General features: G+C 41.3%; 1 non-coding gene across 1 annotated transcript; it reads right to left on the reverse strand.

The window, feature by feature from the left end:
* Positions 1–12,811: 12,811 nt before the first annotated feature.
* LOC147359912 (U6 spliceosomal RNA) lies at positions 12,812–12,918 on the reverse strand. The gene has a single exon (XR_015141384.1). It is a non-coding gene; the product is annotated as a U6 spliceosomal RNA (small nuclear RNA).
* Between the last annotated feature and the right edge of the window lie 682 nt (positions 12,919–13,600).

Genomic DNA, 13,600 nt, shown 5'->3' on the forward strand with positions numbered 1-13,600 from the left:
ACAGATGGATGGGTAGTGAGTTCCATTACAGAGTGTTCTGCTCCTTTTGGGGGCACTCAAACATTATTTATTATTGAGTTAACCTTGAAAAAGAGGCCAGTTTTCCAAAGATGAAATGAATGTGAAGACTAGCTACCATCTCTGCAATTCATGTTAAGAGATATGGAATGCCTAGTCTGAACCTTATATATGGACTTGACTCTAGTTTCTACTAAGACTTATTTAAAACCTGGAATAAATTATTTTAAAAACTACTACACATAATAGGGTCACCTCCACCATTTGCTGGATATGTAGGATTGACCATAATGCTATGAAAGTGGAATGTACAGAATACTTTTTAAAAAATGTATTAATTTGGCTGCACCAGGTGTCAGTTGCAGCACGTAGAATCCAGTTCTCTAACTAGGGATCAAACCCTGGTCCCCTGCACTGAAAGCATAGAATCTTAGCCACTAGACCACCAGGGAAGTCCCTAGGACAAATACTTAATGCTTCATTGAATCTTAAAGGCTATTTAGGACACATCAATATAGTATTAGTCATTGTGTTCCCTTTATATATTTAGGTAAATCATAAGCATGGAGGGAAAACAGAGGCATATCATGAAAAAAATAAGCAATGTGCCAACTGGAGTTTCTGTAGCCTTCATACAATGTTCATATGCAGACTCCCAGAGATCCTTCAGTTCAATTCAGTTCAGTCACTCAGTCGTGTCTGACTCTTTGTGACCCCATGAATCCCAGCACACCAGGCCTCCCTGTCCATCACCAACTCCTGGAGTTTACCCAAACTTGTGTCCATGGAGTTGGTGATGCCATCCAACCATCTCATCCTCTGTTGTCCCCTTCTCCTCCTGCCTTCATTCTTTCCCAACATCAGGGTCTTTTCAAATGAGTCAGCTCTTCGCATCAGGTGGCCAAAGTAATGGAGTTTCAGCTTCAACATCTGTCCCTCCAATAAACACCCAGGACTGATCTCCTTTAGGATGGACTGGTTGGATCTCCTTGCTGTCCAAGGCACTTTTAAGAGTCTTCTCGAACACCACAGTTCAAAAGCATCAATTCTTTGGCGCTCAGCTTTCTTTATAGTCCAACTCTCACATCCATACATGACTACTGGAAAAACCATAGCCTTGGCTACAAGGACCTTTGTTGGCAAAGTAACATCTCTTCTTTTTAATATGCTGTCTAAGTTGGTCATAACTTTCCTTCGAAGGAGTAAGCATCTTTTAATTTCATGGCTTTAATCATCATCTGCAGTGATTTTGGAGCCCAGAAAAATAGTCAGCCACTGTTTCTCCATCTATTTTGCCATGAAGTGATGGGACCGGATGCCATGATCTTAGTTTTCTGAATGTTGAGCTTTAAGCCAACTTTTTCACTCTCCTCTTTCATCAAGAGGCTCTTTAGTTCTTCTTGACTTTCTGCCATAAGGGTGGTGTCACCTGCATATCTGAGGTCATTGATATTTCTCCCAGCAATCTTGATTCCAGCTTGTGCTTTCTCCAGCCCAGCATTTCTCATGATGTACTCTGCATATAAGTTAATAAGCTGGGTGACAATATACAGCCTTGATGTACTCCTTTTCCTATTTGGAACCAGTCTGTTTTTCCATGTCCAGTTCTAACTGTTGCTTCCTGACCTGCATACAGGTTTCTCAAGAGGCAGGTCAGGTGGTCTGGTATTCCCATCTCTTTCAGAATTTTCCACAGTTTGTTGTGATCCACACAGTCAAAGGCTTTGGCATAGCCAGAGATCTTTAGGAAGTTCCAAAGTCTTATCTGAAGCTTAGTTTCCCCATTTGCAAGGGGAGAATATTAATTATACTACCCTTCAGGTTGTGACAAGGATGGTTAATAGGTGCTCAATAAATATTAGTTGACTTGGATTCTGTCTGAATTAACATTAAAAAAAAGAAAAGAAAAGAAAAAGGGGTACCCAAAGCCAGTGCTCTGTGAGAACCTGGAGGGATGGGATGGGGAGGGAGGTGGAAGTGGTGTTCAGGTTGGAGGGGACACATGTATACCTATGGCCAATGTATGGCAAAACCATCATAATGTTGTAATTATCCTCCAATTAAAAAAAAATCTTCCTGCCTTGTTAGGAAGCACTTAAGGTAAGAGGTAACTTGGTTGTGATTTGGAAAAAAGGACCAAAAAGAAACTACTTGTGAATTCCAGGCCTGGTTTATCAAGTTAAAATTATGTTTGCTCTGATTCATTCACGAATGAATCCATGAATCCACTTCCCCAGTGGCTCAGTGGTAAAGAACCCGCCTGCAGTGCAGAGAAGTAGATTCTATCCCTGGGTCAGGAAGATCCCTTGGAGGAGGGCATGGCAACCCACTCCAGAAAAAAAAATAAAGAATTTCGCTCAGTACCAGGGTGACGGCTCAAAACCTAGAGAAAGTGGACATGTAACCTGAATAGTTTTTTAACATTGTTTCTCCAGGTGAGCTGGCATTGGAAGAATTTAACTGAACTGGATCACCTCTGGATGCTAAAATGTTTACGGTTTAACTGGTATATCAATGTCTCCCCAACTCCCTATGAGCAGGGTGTATGGAAGAAGCATTATATTCAAATGGTGAAAGAACTCCATGTTACCAAGCCCAAGGTAAATTTGGGAAAAGAAGAATTCCTAATATCAGCTACTTAGGAATTCTAGAACTAAGTTGGAGAAGGCCATTGTTTCAAAAGAAATATACCATGACTTTAATTCCCTTGTTCTAAGAACTTAACAGCTCTTTTCAAGATATCCATGTTAGTTGAAAGTAATCTGACACTCACAAATCACAGTTCCACCAGGTTATGACTTGGAGCTCCTCATTCTCTCCAGATTCCTGGATTTCTGTGTCTCTGATGCCTACAGTACACAATTCTGACACTGGGATTCTGTGGGTAATGTGCAGTATTTATTACCTATGGGTCATCAAATTTTACTTAACTAATTCAAATTTTCTGTGATTCTACCAGGCAAACTGAATGTTTATGTTTCTATCATTAATAAAGAAAAGTTTGCAAAAAATTAGTAATTAGGAAATGGCATAATGGGCATATTAAAGTTCTTTTCACTTTAGAAACTAGCAATGTAAAGTCCTTACATAGAATTGTAAACAGTAAACAGTATGAGCATAAATTTTTCTAGTGGTTTTCTATGCATTGCAACCAAAGTTTATGTTCATTCTTATAGTCACAGTTAATTAGATAACTTATGGGAAATTTGTATGAGCTTTTTCTTTATGGCATGATCTATATACATGCACAGTTGTGCATCGTGTTGTATAATAGAAGAGTTCCTGAAAATTATGTGTAAATTACAATTTTAAAATTATTTTTTAAACCACAGGAATTTTTTTTATTTATAGAAAAGCTGCAGTGAGTCATTTTTGAATTGGAGAATCCTTTTGAAAGATGAATAGTTGGCTCTTAACATGCTGATTTACGTTTCATTTTATTGTGTTTACTTGAAGTAGAAACCCTCTACATTTAATATAGTAATAAACTGCATAATTAATATTGTTATAATTACAATGATAAAAGCAGTCTTTCTGATTTCAGTGATGGCTGTTCTTCATGAGAATTTCTTTTAAAAAGAAAAATGTAAAGTGCAGTGGTGGAAGAGTTATTTTAAAAATTACAATAGCTATGACTCCTTTTATCACAAGGCTTTCCTTAACTCTCATTCAACATCACTCATAGCCAGGGAAAGGCTTCAATAGCTGACGCGTGGGCTGTTCTGGGACAGAGGAGAGAAAAGTGATCAACCAGGTTGTAGAATGAAAAAAGGTTTTGAGTATTGTATGTAATACTGATTTTAATACTTGGTCTTCAACAATAACTCTTTTTCCAGAAACCATTTATGCACTTCTCTGGTGGCTCAGATGGTAAGGAACCCACCTGCAATGCAGGAGATGCAGGTTTGATCCCTGGGTTGGGAGGATCCCCTGGAGAAGAGAATGGCCACCCACTCCAGTATTCTTGCCTGGAGAATCCCCATGGTTGGAGGAGCTTGGTGGGCTACAGTCTGCAGGATCATAAAGATTCGGACATGATTGAGCAACTGTTGGGGGCCAGCGTGAGGCACTCCACCCGTGGCAAGGGTCATGAGGAAGGAGGCTCGACATACACAAAGGCGGGATCGAGCCCCAGGAGTCCCCCTGGAAATCCTCGAGCATCTACCCCCATAACCAGAGCCTGCCTACTTTACTACTTTGTACTCTCACCTACACCTCTGACTTTATGGGGGGCTGTCCCCCACCACCTCCTTCAGAGAAGGAGTTAACTTAGAGCTCCAGTTAACAAAAACTCCTGGGTGCGACAAGGGTGTTTTAACCTACAAACTCCTCTGAAGGTTCTCTAGCCTGCCTGACAGGCTTGTCGGGCCACATGTGATTGCTCACAGCCTCCCAACCGTGAGAGGCACGAGATGCTTTAAACCTTCTAAAAACAGGTTCCCTAGAAAAGTTAGAAAACCATTAGTATAAGTATAGTGGGCTGATTAGAAATTGTATTGGTGAAGGGTTTTTCATTTGTTGAGCCAATGTTTGTCGCTAAGTCTCCACATTCCCTACCCTTACACACATTAATGAATATATAGAAGAAATAAGTATTAACCTTTGATATTAATCACGTTAGACCTTAGGCTAAGTAAATTCTTTCCTTAATTAAAACCCACTACACCCTCACCCTATAGGAATGTAACTTTATCTGGTACCTTCGGAAGGTGGAGTCTTTTTGAAGAATAATCACCCCTGGAGAAATAAGTGTCCTGGTTGACTGACCACTGTCACAAGGAGAGGGTCATAAATTGTCAGCAGGCCCCCTGGCCAGAAGATGATGTAACACCCCTAAGACCTCTGTATACATTTGTATGAAGCACCTGACTTTGATAAAAGTCAGGACTGCTGACCCCACATGACTTTTGTATAACACCTCAGTGTATAAAAACAGACCCTGGAAAATAGAGAATTGGGATCAGTTTCTCGAAATACTGGTCTCCCCATGTCGCTCTCTCTCTCAAACTCTGGCTGAGTCTCCATCTGGAGTGTGGAACCCGCCATGCTTACTAATTATGCCTGGGCTTCTAAGATCCGAACCGGGAGGCCTCAGTGTCTCCTCTCCTTTGGGAGAATGGAAGGACGCCTGTGGCCTACATAAGTGGTGCAAGCTTCTCGTCTTGAAGTTTTATTGGTCTCCCACGTAAACCAGGCTACTCAGCCTCTTTTCTCCACTGAATTTTCCTACTGAGCTATCCTCATTCTATTACTCTTTACATCTCTAATTAATTTCTAATTGAGGCTATTGTATCCTTATCCTCGCCGACGCCGTCCCCGTTTCAAACTCCCTGGATCAGCCGGGGCTGGACCTCGGCAAGCAACTAACACACGCATATTTTAAGATGATGAATAGTTCTGACACAAGAAAATTGCCACATTGTTGCTTAGTATTTCATTTCTTTAGGGAGTAGTTTGTTATAGTAAATTTCAGTTTTTCTATTAAAGAAAAAATTGGCAAATTAAACCTGGTAAGATATAAAAAGAAATAATACATGATGACCAAGTGGGATGTATCCAAGGAGAGTAAGATTGGCATAATATTAAAAAATCAGTCCATGTAATTCACAGAATAAAAGACAAAAGATGTCTGGTTATTTCAATATATGCAAACAAAAGCATTTAAAATTTTTTCATCATTTGCCATTTAAAAAAGTCTCAAATGGCTTTGGGTAAAGGGAACAAAGTTTTTGTTTATTTAACAGAAAAGTCATCAGTTTTCATTATTATCTATTCTGTTAATGGGTCAAATATTTTGTACTTTTCAGAATTAATGATGTTTATTTATGTATATAGTTATGAGCATTCATGCCCAAATTTTCTCCCCTGAAAATGCTTTTTTATTATCATGTATTCTTTATTACCAGTGGTGTTAAACAAGACCTCTTCCAGCAAAAATATATTTCATTCACTATAAACTCAGAAAAATGAAATGAATGTCCATCTTATTTTATTTATTTTATTTTTTTGGCCACCCCGTGTGACTTGGGCTCTTAGTTCCCTGACCAGGGATTGAACTCCTGCTCTTGGCAGTGAAAGTGTGGAGTCCTCATCACTGGACCACCAGGGAATTCCTTGAATGTCCATTTTAAGTGAGATCCCCACTGTGCTGTGCTTAGTTGCTCAGTCGTGTCCAACTCTTTTCAGCCCCATGGCCTGTAGCTTACCAGGCTCCTCTGTCCATGGGGATTCTCCAGGCAAGAGTACTGGAGTGGGTTGCCAGGATTCACACAAAACACTGAACACTAATCTTGTAATGAGCCATTGATTATATAAAAGTAAAATGTCTTCTTACTCTACTACTTACAATCACTCACTAAATCAGTAAATATGTATTAAATACTGTTATGTGCTAGCTACTAAGGGTACAATGGTCTTAACCCCACTTTCTGGGAGCCTAGTCTATGGTCCAGGACACAAACAGTTACCACACTGAATACGAAGTACTATCCTGTAAGAGAAATATGCACAAAGAAAGAGTAGTTGAAACAAGGATAAGAAACTAACTGATTCTGCTTGGAGGAACTTGGGGAATTTTTAAATTTTCACAAACAATTTAAGCAAACCAATTTACTGAGCAAAGCTTCCCTAATCTCTTAAAAGAAAAAAACAATTAAACCTTTAATGGCTTCTCAACATAGCAGTATCTCTTCCCTTAGGCTACAACCGCATAAAAACCCTTACGAATTTTATATACAAAACAAAACAAAACAAAACAAAACAAGACTTTCATTTTGGGCAATTAAAAAATAGACTTTAAAAAAAAAAAAAAAAGACTTTCATTTCCCAATTCTTTAGGAATGGCTGAAGTTTTGATAATTGATAAAATCTATAGTTTACCCCTACATAATGGAAATTATTTCTGTGTTTTAGATGGGTAGAACAGGGTTCTGTTTTTAAGAACGTATATTGTTATGAACAAACCAACTGCAGTTGTGGAATAACTGTATAATGATATGGCAGGAGAGGTGGCGACACAGGATAGAGAAGCTCACTGTGTGGCCTGAAGCTGGAGAGTCCTGGATTCAAATTCTGACCCTGGGTCTTACTGCTTATGTCTTCACAGTAGTAGTGGAAAAATTTATCAGTTTATCTTACCTTCAGTTTTCTCTTCTATAAAATGGAAGCAGTTACGATTACCTTTTAAAGTTATTATGAAGGTTAAATAAAGTAATGTAGGAACGGGACTTTCCTGGTGGTCCAATGGTTAAGACTGTGCTTCCAATGTAAGCGGTGCAGGTTCGATCCCGGTAGGGGGAACTAAGATCCCACATGCCTCACTGTATAACCCCCCTCAAAAAATAATAAGGTAGGAATACTTCCTGAGACAGTGCCTGGCACATACAAGTACCTCTGGGTTAGTGGCTGCTATAATCACTGCCACCATTATCAGTGCCATCATGGTGATGATGATTTTTTTGAAGGATTTATTTATTTATTTATTTTTGGTTACAAAGGGTCTTTGTTACTGCCCTTGGGCATTCTGTAGTTGCAGTGAACAGGGGCTATTCTTTACCTTCCGTGCTCAGGATTCTTATTGCGATGGCTTCTCTTGTTGCAGAGCACAGACTCTAGAGCTCTGGCTCAGTGGTTGTGGCACATGGGCATATGGAATCTTCCTGGACCAGGGATTGACCCAGCGTCCCCTGCATTGGCAGGCAGATTCTTAATCACTAGACCACCAGGGAAGTCCATGTTCTTTGTTTTACTTTTGTTATTATTATAGTGTTTTGAGAACAGAAATAATTTTCTCCTTCTGCTGCTGCTGCTGCTAAGTCTCTTCAGTCGTGTCTGACTCTGTGCGACCCCATAGACAGCAGCCTACCAGGCTCCCCTGTCCCTGGGGTTCTCCAGGCAAGAACACTGGAGTGGGTTGCCATTGCCTTCTCCGACAAACTATGAGCACAATCGGACATTTCTCTGGCTTAAAAAACAAAACAAAAATCAAAGGCTAAACAGAAACCCTCTCTCTGGGTTTTTGACATTTACCATCTGTCACCCTCTAGCAGGGCTTGCTTAAGTTAAAACAGTCATAAATTAAAGACTTCAAAAGTTGTGCTCATTCAAGCTGAAAGGGAAACCAGGGCAAAGTAAACACGGATGGAACACCATTAAGCTACGAGTAGGTGAAGTGTGCTAAAGATTATATGGACCTACTTGTGTGTGTTATTTGCTCAGTCATGTCTGACTCTTTGTGACCCTGTGGACTGTAGCCTGCCAGGCTTCTCTGTCCATGGAATTCTCCAGGCAAGAATACTGGAGTGGGTTGCCATTTCCTCCTCCAGGGGATCTTCTGACCCAGGGATTGAACCTGGGTCTCCTGCATTGCAGGTGGGTTCTTTACCATCTGAGCCACCAGGGAAGCATACTTGTGTGGTTTCTGTAAATGTGCTAATTAGAATCACTATTTCTGCTTAATTATGATAAGGAGCATTAAGGCATAATTAAACCCTCCAAAAGTGAGCTGGGATGTTTGACTCAACATTGGTGTCTATGATATGCGTGCATGCTCAGTCTTGTCTGACTCTTTGCAACCCCATGGACTGTAGCCTGCCAGGCTCCTCCTTTCCATGGAATTTTCCAGGCAAGAATACTGCAGTGGGTTGCCATTTCCTACTCCAGGTGATCTTTCAGACCCAGGGATCGAACCCGAGTCTACTGCATCTCCTGCCTTGGCAGGCAGAGTCTGTACCACTCTGCCACTGGGGGAGCCTTGTGGCTGTTCAGGCTGCAGACTGCAGGTGGCTAAGGCCCCCTCCCTCCACTGGGCCAGTTTGCCACGCCCCCCCCCTGCCCACCACACTCCTACATGAGGCAAGGTGATTGTGAAAATGAAATACTAGCTATGGGGCCTGAGAGGAGAGGAACTGGGTTTTGAGGAAATTCATTTAGGGGACATAAAGAAAGTAAGAAGTAAATAAAATCTGACAATAAAATGGATAATGAAGGACCTACTGTACAGCACAGGGAACTCTGCTTAATGTTATGTGGCAGCCTGGATGGGAGAGGGGCTTGGGGGAGAATGGACACATGAATACATACGTCTGAGTCCCTTTGCTGTCCACCTGAAGCCATCACAACATTGTTAATCAGCTGTACTCCAGTGTAAAATAGAAAGCTGAAAACGAAACAGATACAACAAGTGCAGCTGTGGAGAGAGTGTGGTAGACACAGCCCAGGTGTGATTAAAGTGGAGAAAATCACAGATTCATTAGATAGAAAGTTCTTGCATCATTTAGACAGGTTTATCTAGGAAGATTCAGGAGGAACTAGAGAAACAGGGGAGCAGGAAAAACTTAGGGGAGTGCCTTACAGAGCCAGGATGAGAAGGACAGATCACCAGCGCCCAGGGAGGACCTGAGGCCTGAACACTGGTGTGCACCCTGCCCCTCAAAGTGGGAAGAGGCGTGTGATGCTAGGGGAGGTTAAAGCTTTGTGAGATGGGGCAGTTAGACAAACAGTGTGGGTGTGAAGGACAAAGAACATTCCTTTGAATATCCCTAAACTTTTTGGCACCAGGGACCAGTTTTATGAAAGGGGATTTTCCCCATGAATTGGAGAAGTGGGGATGGTTTCAGGATGATTCAAGTGCATTACATTTATTGTGTACTTTATTTCTATTATTATTACATCAGCTCCACCTCAGATCATCAGGTATTAGATCCCGGAGGTTGGGGACCCCTCTCTCAGCTGTCTCTCCAGGGCATGGCTATCAGGTCACTGAGGCATCTTCTCTGCCTGTCATCACTTAGAGCCTTCAAATAAGAGAATTATCCCCCCAAACAGAAACATTCTCAAAGAAACAGTTTCAAATCTGTGTATATTGCTGTAAGTGGGTGATGTTTTCTACTATTATTAGGTTTGAGTTTCAAGGGTACCTGATTCCCCTTTGAATTCTAGTACTGCCTCATCATAGCTGCTTCATTGAACCACCTTTTGGTGTGAATCATTGATAGAAGCTAGCCTTCCCATGTGGCTCAGTGGTAAAGAATCCACCTGCCAATACTGGAGACATGGGTTTGATCCCTGGGTCGCGAAGATTCCCCTGGGAGAGGAAATGACCACACATTCCAATATTCTTGCCTGGGAAAATCCTATGGACAGAGGAGCCTCGCGGGCTACAGTCTGTGGGGTCCCAAAGAGTTGGATATGACTGAGTGAATGTCTATTTGATTACTAATGTTTTATCATTTTGAAGTTGATTTATTAAAATTATGTAAACATCAAGGTATGTTCATTCCCATTAGTTTTTTGTTGTAGTGGTTGTTTGTTTGTTTTGCTTTTTGGCCACACCATGTGGCATGTGGGATCTTAATTTCCTGACCATGGATTGAACCTGTGATCCCCCTGCATTGGAAGCTCAGAATCTTAACCACTGGACCATTAAAGAAATCCCATCATAAGTTATTATAATAAAATTCCAGACAGAACAAAGCCTTGAAAAAAATACAAGCACTACAGGACAGCCAGGTGCCACCTTAAACTTCAGAGATTTTCCCATGTTGAGTAAAGACGTGAAAAAAACAATTGTTTGAAATCTTAACAGCTGGCCCCATGATTCCTTTTTGGGAAGAGGAAGGAGGGAGCTGTCTCCTTGGGGAAAGCCACTGAGGAGCTAATGCTACAGGCACCTGGACTCCAGGGGAGGGAAAACCTGCCAGGCTGGAGATTAGAGGAAGAGTTTCTTGTTTCTGCTCCTGCAAGGAGAGGGGAGTAGGGGCAGAGGGCAGAAAGGAAAGAAATAAGACCATGAAAGAAAAGCCAGCTGGATGGATGGAAGCTGAGCCCGGGCAGGGGAAAATGACATGTCAGTGTTAGATGGTAACCCAGCCATTCCCAATCAAATTTGTTCCCTATTACTGGGATGTAAAGCCTGACTTCCATCTCTTTACACACGGAAGCAAGATCTCAGTAGTCTAGAAACCAAGAAAGCCCTTCAGGACTATTTACAAAAACCAAGGTGGGGAGGGTAGAACTTCCCTGGCAATCCAGTGGTTAAGACTTCATGCTTTCAGGGGGTGAAGGTTTGATCCTTGGTAAGGGAACTAAGATCCTACACACTGAACTTGGCCAAGGGAGGGAAAAATGCTATTCTTAAAAATAAAACCAAGAGGGGTGGGCTTTGGGCTTCCCAGGGCTGGAATTGGGACCCAGCTGAACTGACATCTTATTTTTTCTTTCCTTTTCCCTACCAAGTTAAGTATAAAAACAAATACCTTTTTGTCTCACGCTCAGCTTTTTTTTCTTGAAGGTTAGAAGTCCTCACTTTCCAGGTTTTGATTTAGCCAAGGATTTCAAAAAGCTTTCTGTTCACAGCGTTCAGCTAAAAACAAGTAACAAAAGCTTGCCTGCTTACTCTAATTGCTTTAGATTAAGACCTTATCTTGCCTGGTTCTCCTCCCCTTAACTCCAGCCTCTGTGGTTACTGTCTTGACCTCCTTCCAGGATAACTTGATTCTTGATGTCCTGATTGTTTTTTTAAGTCTTTAAGCTTTCTCACTGCCCGCCCCCCCCCCCCCCCCATTCTGGATTAAGAGAGGAGGAGAAAGGAGTATTCTCTAAAGCAATTCATGGTTCATGTCTAAGAAAAAACAATGGTTTAAGAATTGGGAAACCCCAGGTTCTGGCCTTAGCTCTACTGTTGACTAGCAGACACGCAAGCTATTTCTAAAATAAATTAGAATTGCATCTTTTTTTTCAATAATTGAGGTTTCTTTTAAATATTTAATTTATTGAGTATTTATTTCACTGCACCGGGTCTTAGTTGCAGCACGTAAGATCAATCTTCCTTGTGGTATGTGGGATCTAGTTCCCTGACCAGGAATCGAGCCCACACCCACTGCATTGGGAGCACAGAGTCTTAGCCACTGGACCACCAGGGAAGTCCTTGAAATACCTCTTTAATGTCTATTCCAGGCTCAAGTCTGAATCTCTGGACCCTCATAGTTTCCCACCACATTTATTCTCTGCTTTCCCCCAGTACCAAGAAAGAATCTGGTGTATTCATGAATCCTAATTCCAAATCATTAAAAACTGGTTTCTGTCTCCTTTTTTTTCCCTTCAAACTTTAGAAAACCTAAATAATTAAAACAGAAGAACTTATAAAACATAGTTTATACAGTGGTTTTCTTGCAAGCAGTCTTTAATAGACTCCTTTCAAATTCTGACAAATACACTAGGTGTTTGGTTTGGATATGCAGAACTAAAAATATCTAAAGGAGAGATTTTTAATTACTTAGTTCAATCTGTGAAATTCCTGCGAATTCTATCTGGAAGAAAGAAAAAGAAAGAATATGGGGGACTTCCCTGGTGGTCCAGTGGCTAAGACACTAGTCCCAGTGTAGGGAGCCTGGGTTTGATCCCTGGTCAGGAAACTAGATTCCACATGCCACAGTGAAGACCTGAAGAAGCCAAATAAATAATGATAAATAAATAAAATTTAGGAGCAAAACAACAATATATATTTTTAACAAATAGAATATGGGCTTTGCAGTCTGAGAGACCTGGCCTTTTTCTTTTTCATGGTAGCAAGCAAACAGGATTTATTTCAGAGAGAAAGTACAAAACTCTCAGCATAGACACAGAGGAGGTGAAGTGCCCCAGACCGGGGCTTTGCAGTGCAACTTTAGATAAGTTACATAACCTCTCTGAGCCTCAACTTTTAAAGACATTTCCCTGTTTTATTCATACTTTTTTAACTTTATTTTTTAATTGCAGGAAAATCACTTTACAATGTTGTGATGGTTTCTGCCATAAAAACATGAAATGCTTCACCAATTTGCATGTCATCCTTGAGCAGGGGCCATGCTGATCTTCTTTGTATCATTCCAATTTAAGTATATGTGCTGCCAAAGTGAGCACTGAGCCTCAATTTCTTCATCTATGAAATGGGAATGATACCTCCCTTGCAGGACTGTTGTGAGGATCACATGCCAGGTATATATTAAGTACTCAATACATGTTCATGTTCTCCTCCATTAAACACCATCTTATTTTTTACTTTGCTCACCAAGAGCACACGTTTGGGCCTGAAACAGCCTAGGTTCAATGGCCTGATCCCACAATTTTAGCAACTCGGTGATTTGGGACAAGTTGTTAACAATCTCGGAAGCACTGTTTTCTCATCTGGAAAATGGAGTTAGCACCAACAGTGCCCAGCTCCACGAAGCGTTCACGAACTAGTCACATCCATCAGAATCACATTAAATCACCATGGAGACAGCAGGGATACTGAGAGAGTGCTGATGTTGAGTGGCTGCTGAGTTGCTGACGAGGGGTCAGCCAGGTGGCCAGGAGGAGGCTCCATCCTTCTCTTTCTTGATTTTACCTTTACTTGCCCCACTTTTCTTTTTTTTTTTTTTTTTAAATATTTTAAATTCTTTTATGGCTATGTTGCTGCTGCTGCTGCTGCTGCTGCTGCTGCTAAGTCGCTTCAGTCATGTCCGACTCTGTGCGACCCCATAGATGGCAGCCCACCAGGTCTCCTCGTCCCTGGGATTCTCCAGGCAAGAACACTGGGGTGGGTTGCCATTTCCTTCTCCAA

The sequence above is a fragment of the Bos grunniens genome, chromosome 14 (genome assembly GCF_055505025.1).
Source record: "Bos grunniens cultivar Pamir isolate PY7600 chromosome 14, Bosgru_T2T1.0, whole genome shotgun sequence".
Classification (NCBI taxonomy): Eukaryota; Metazoa; Chordata; class Mammalia; order Artiodactyla; family Bovidae; genus Bos; species Bos grunniens.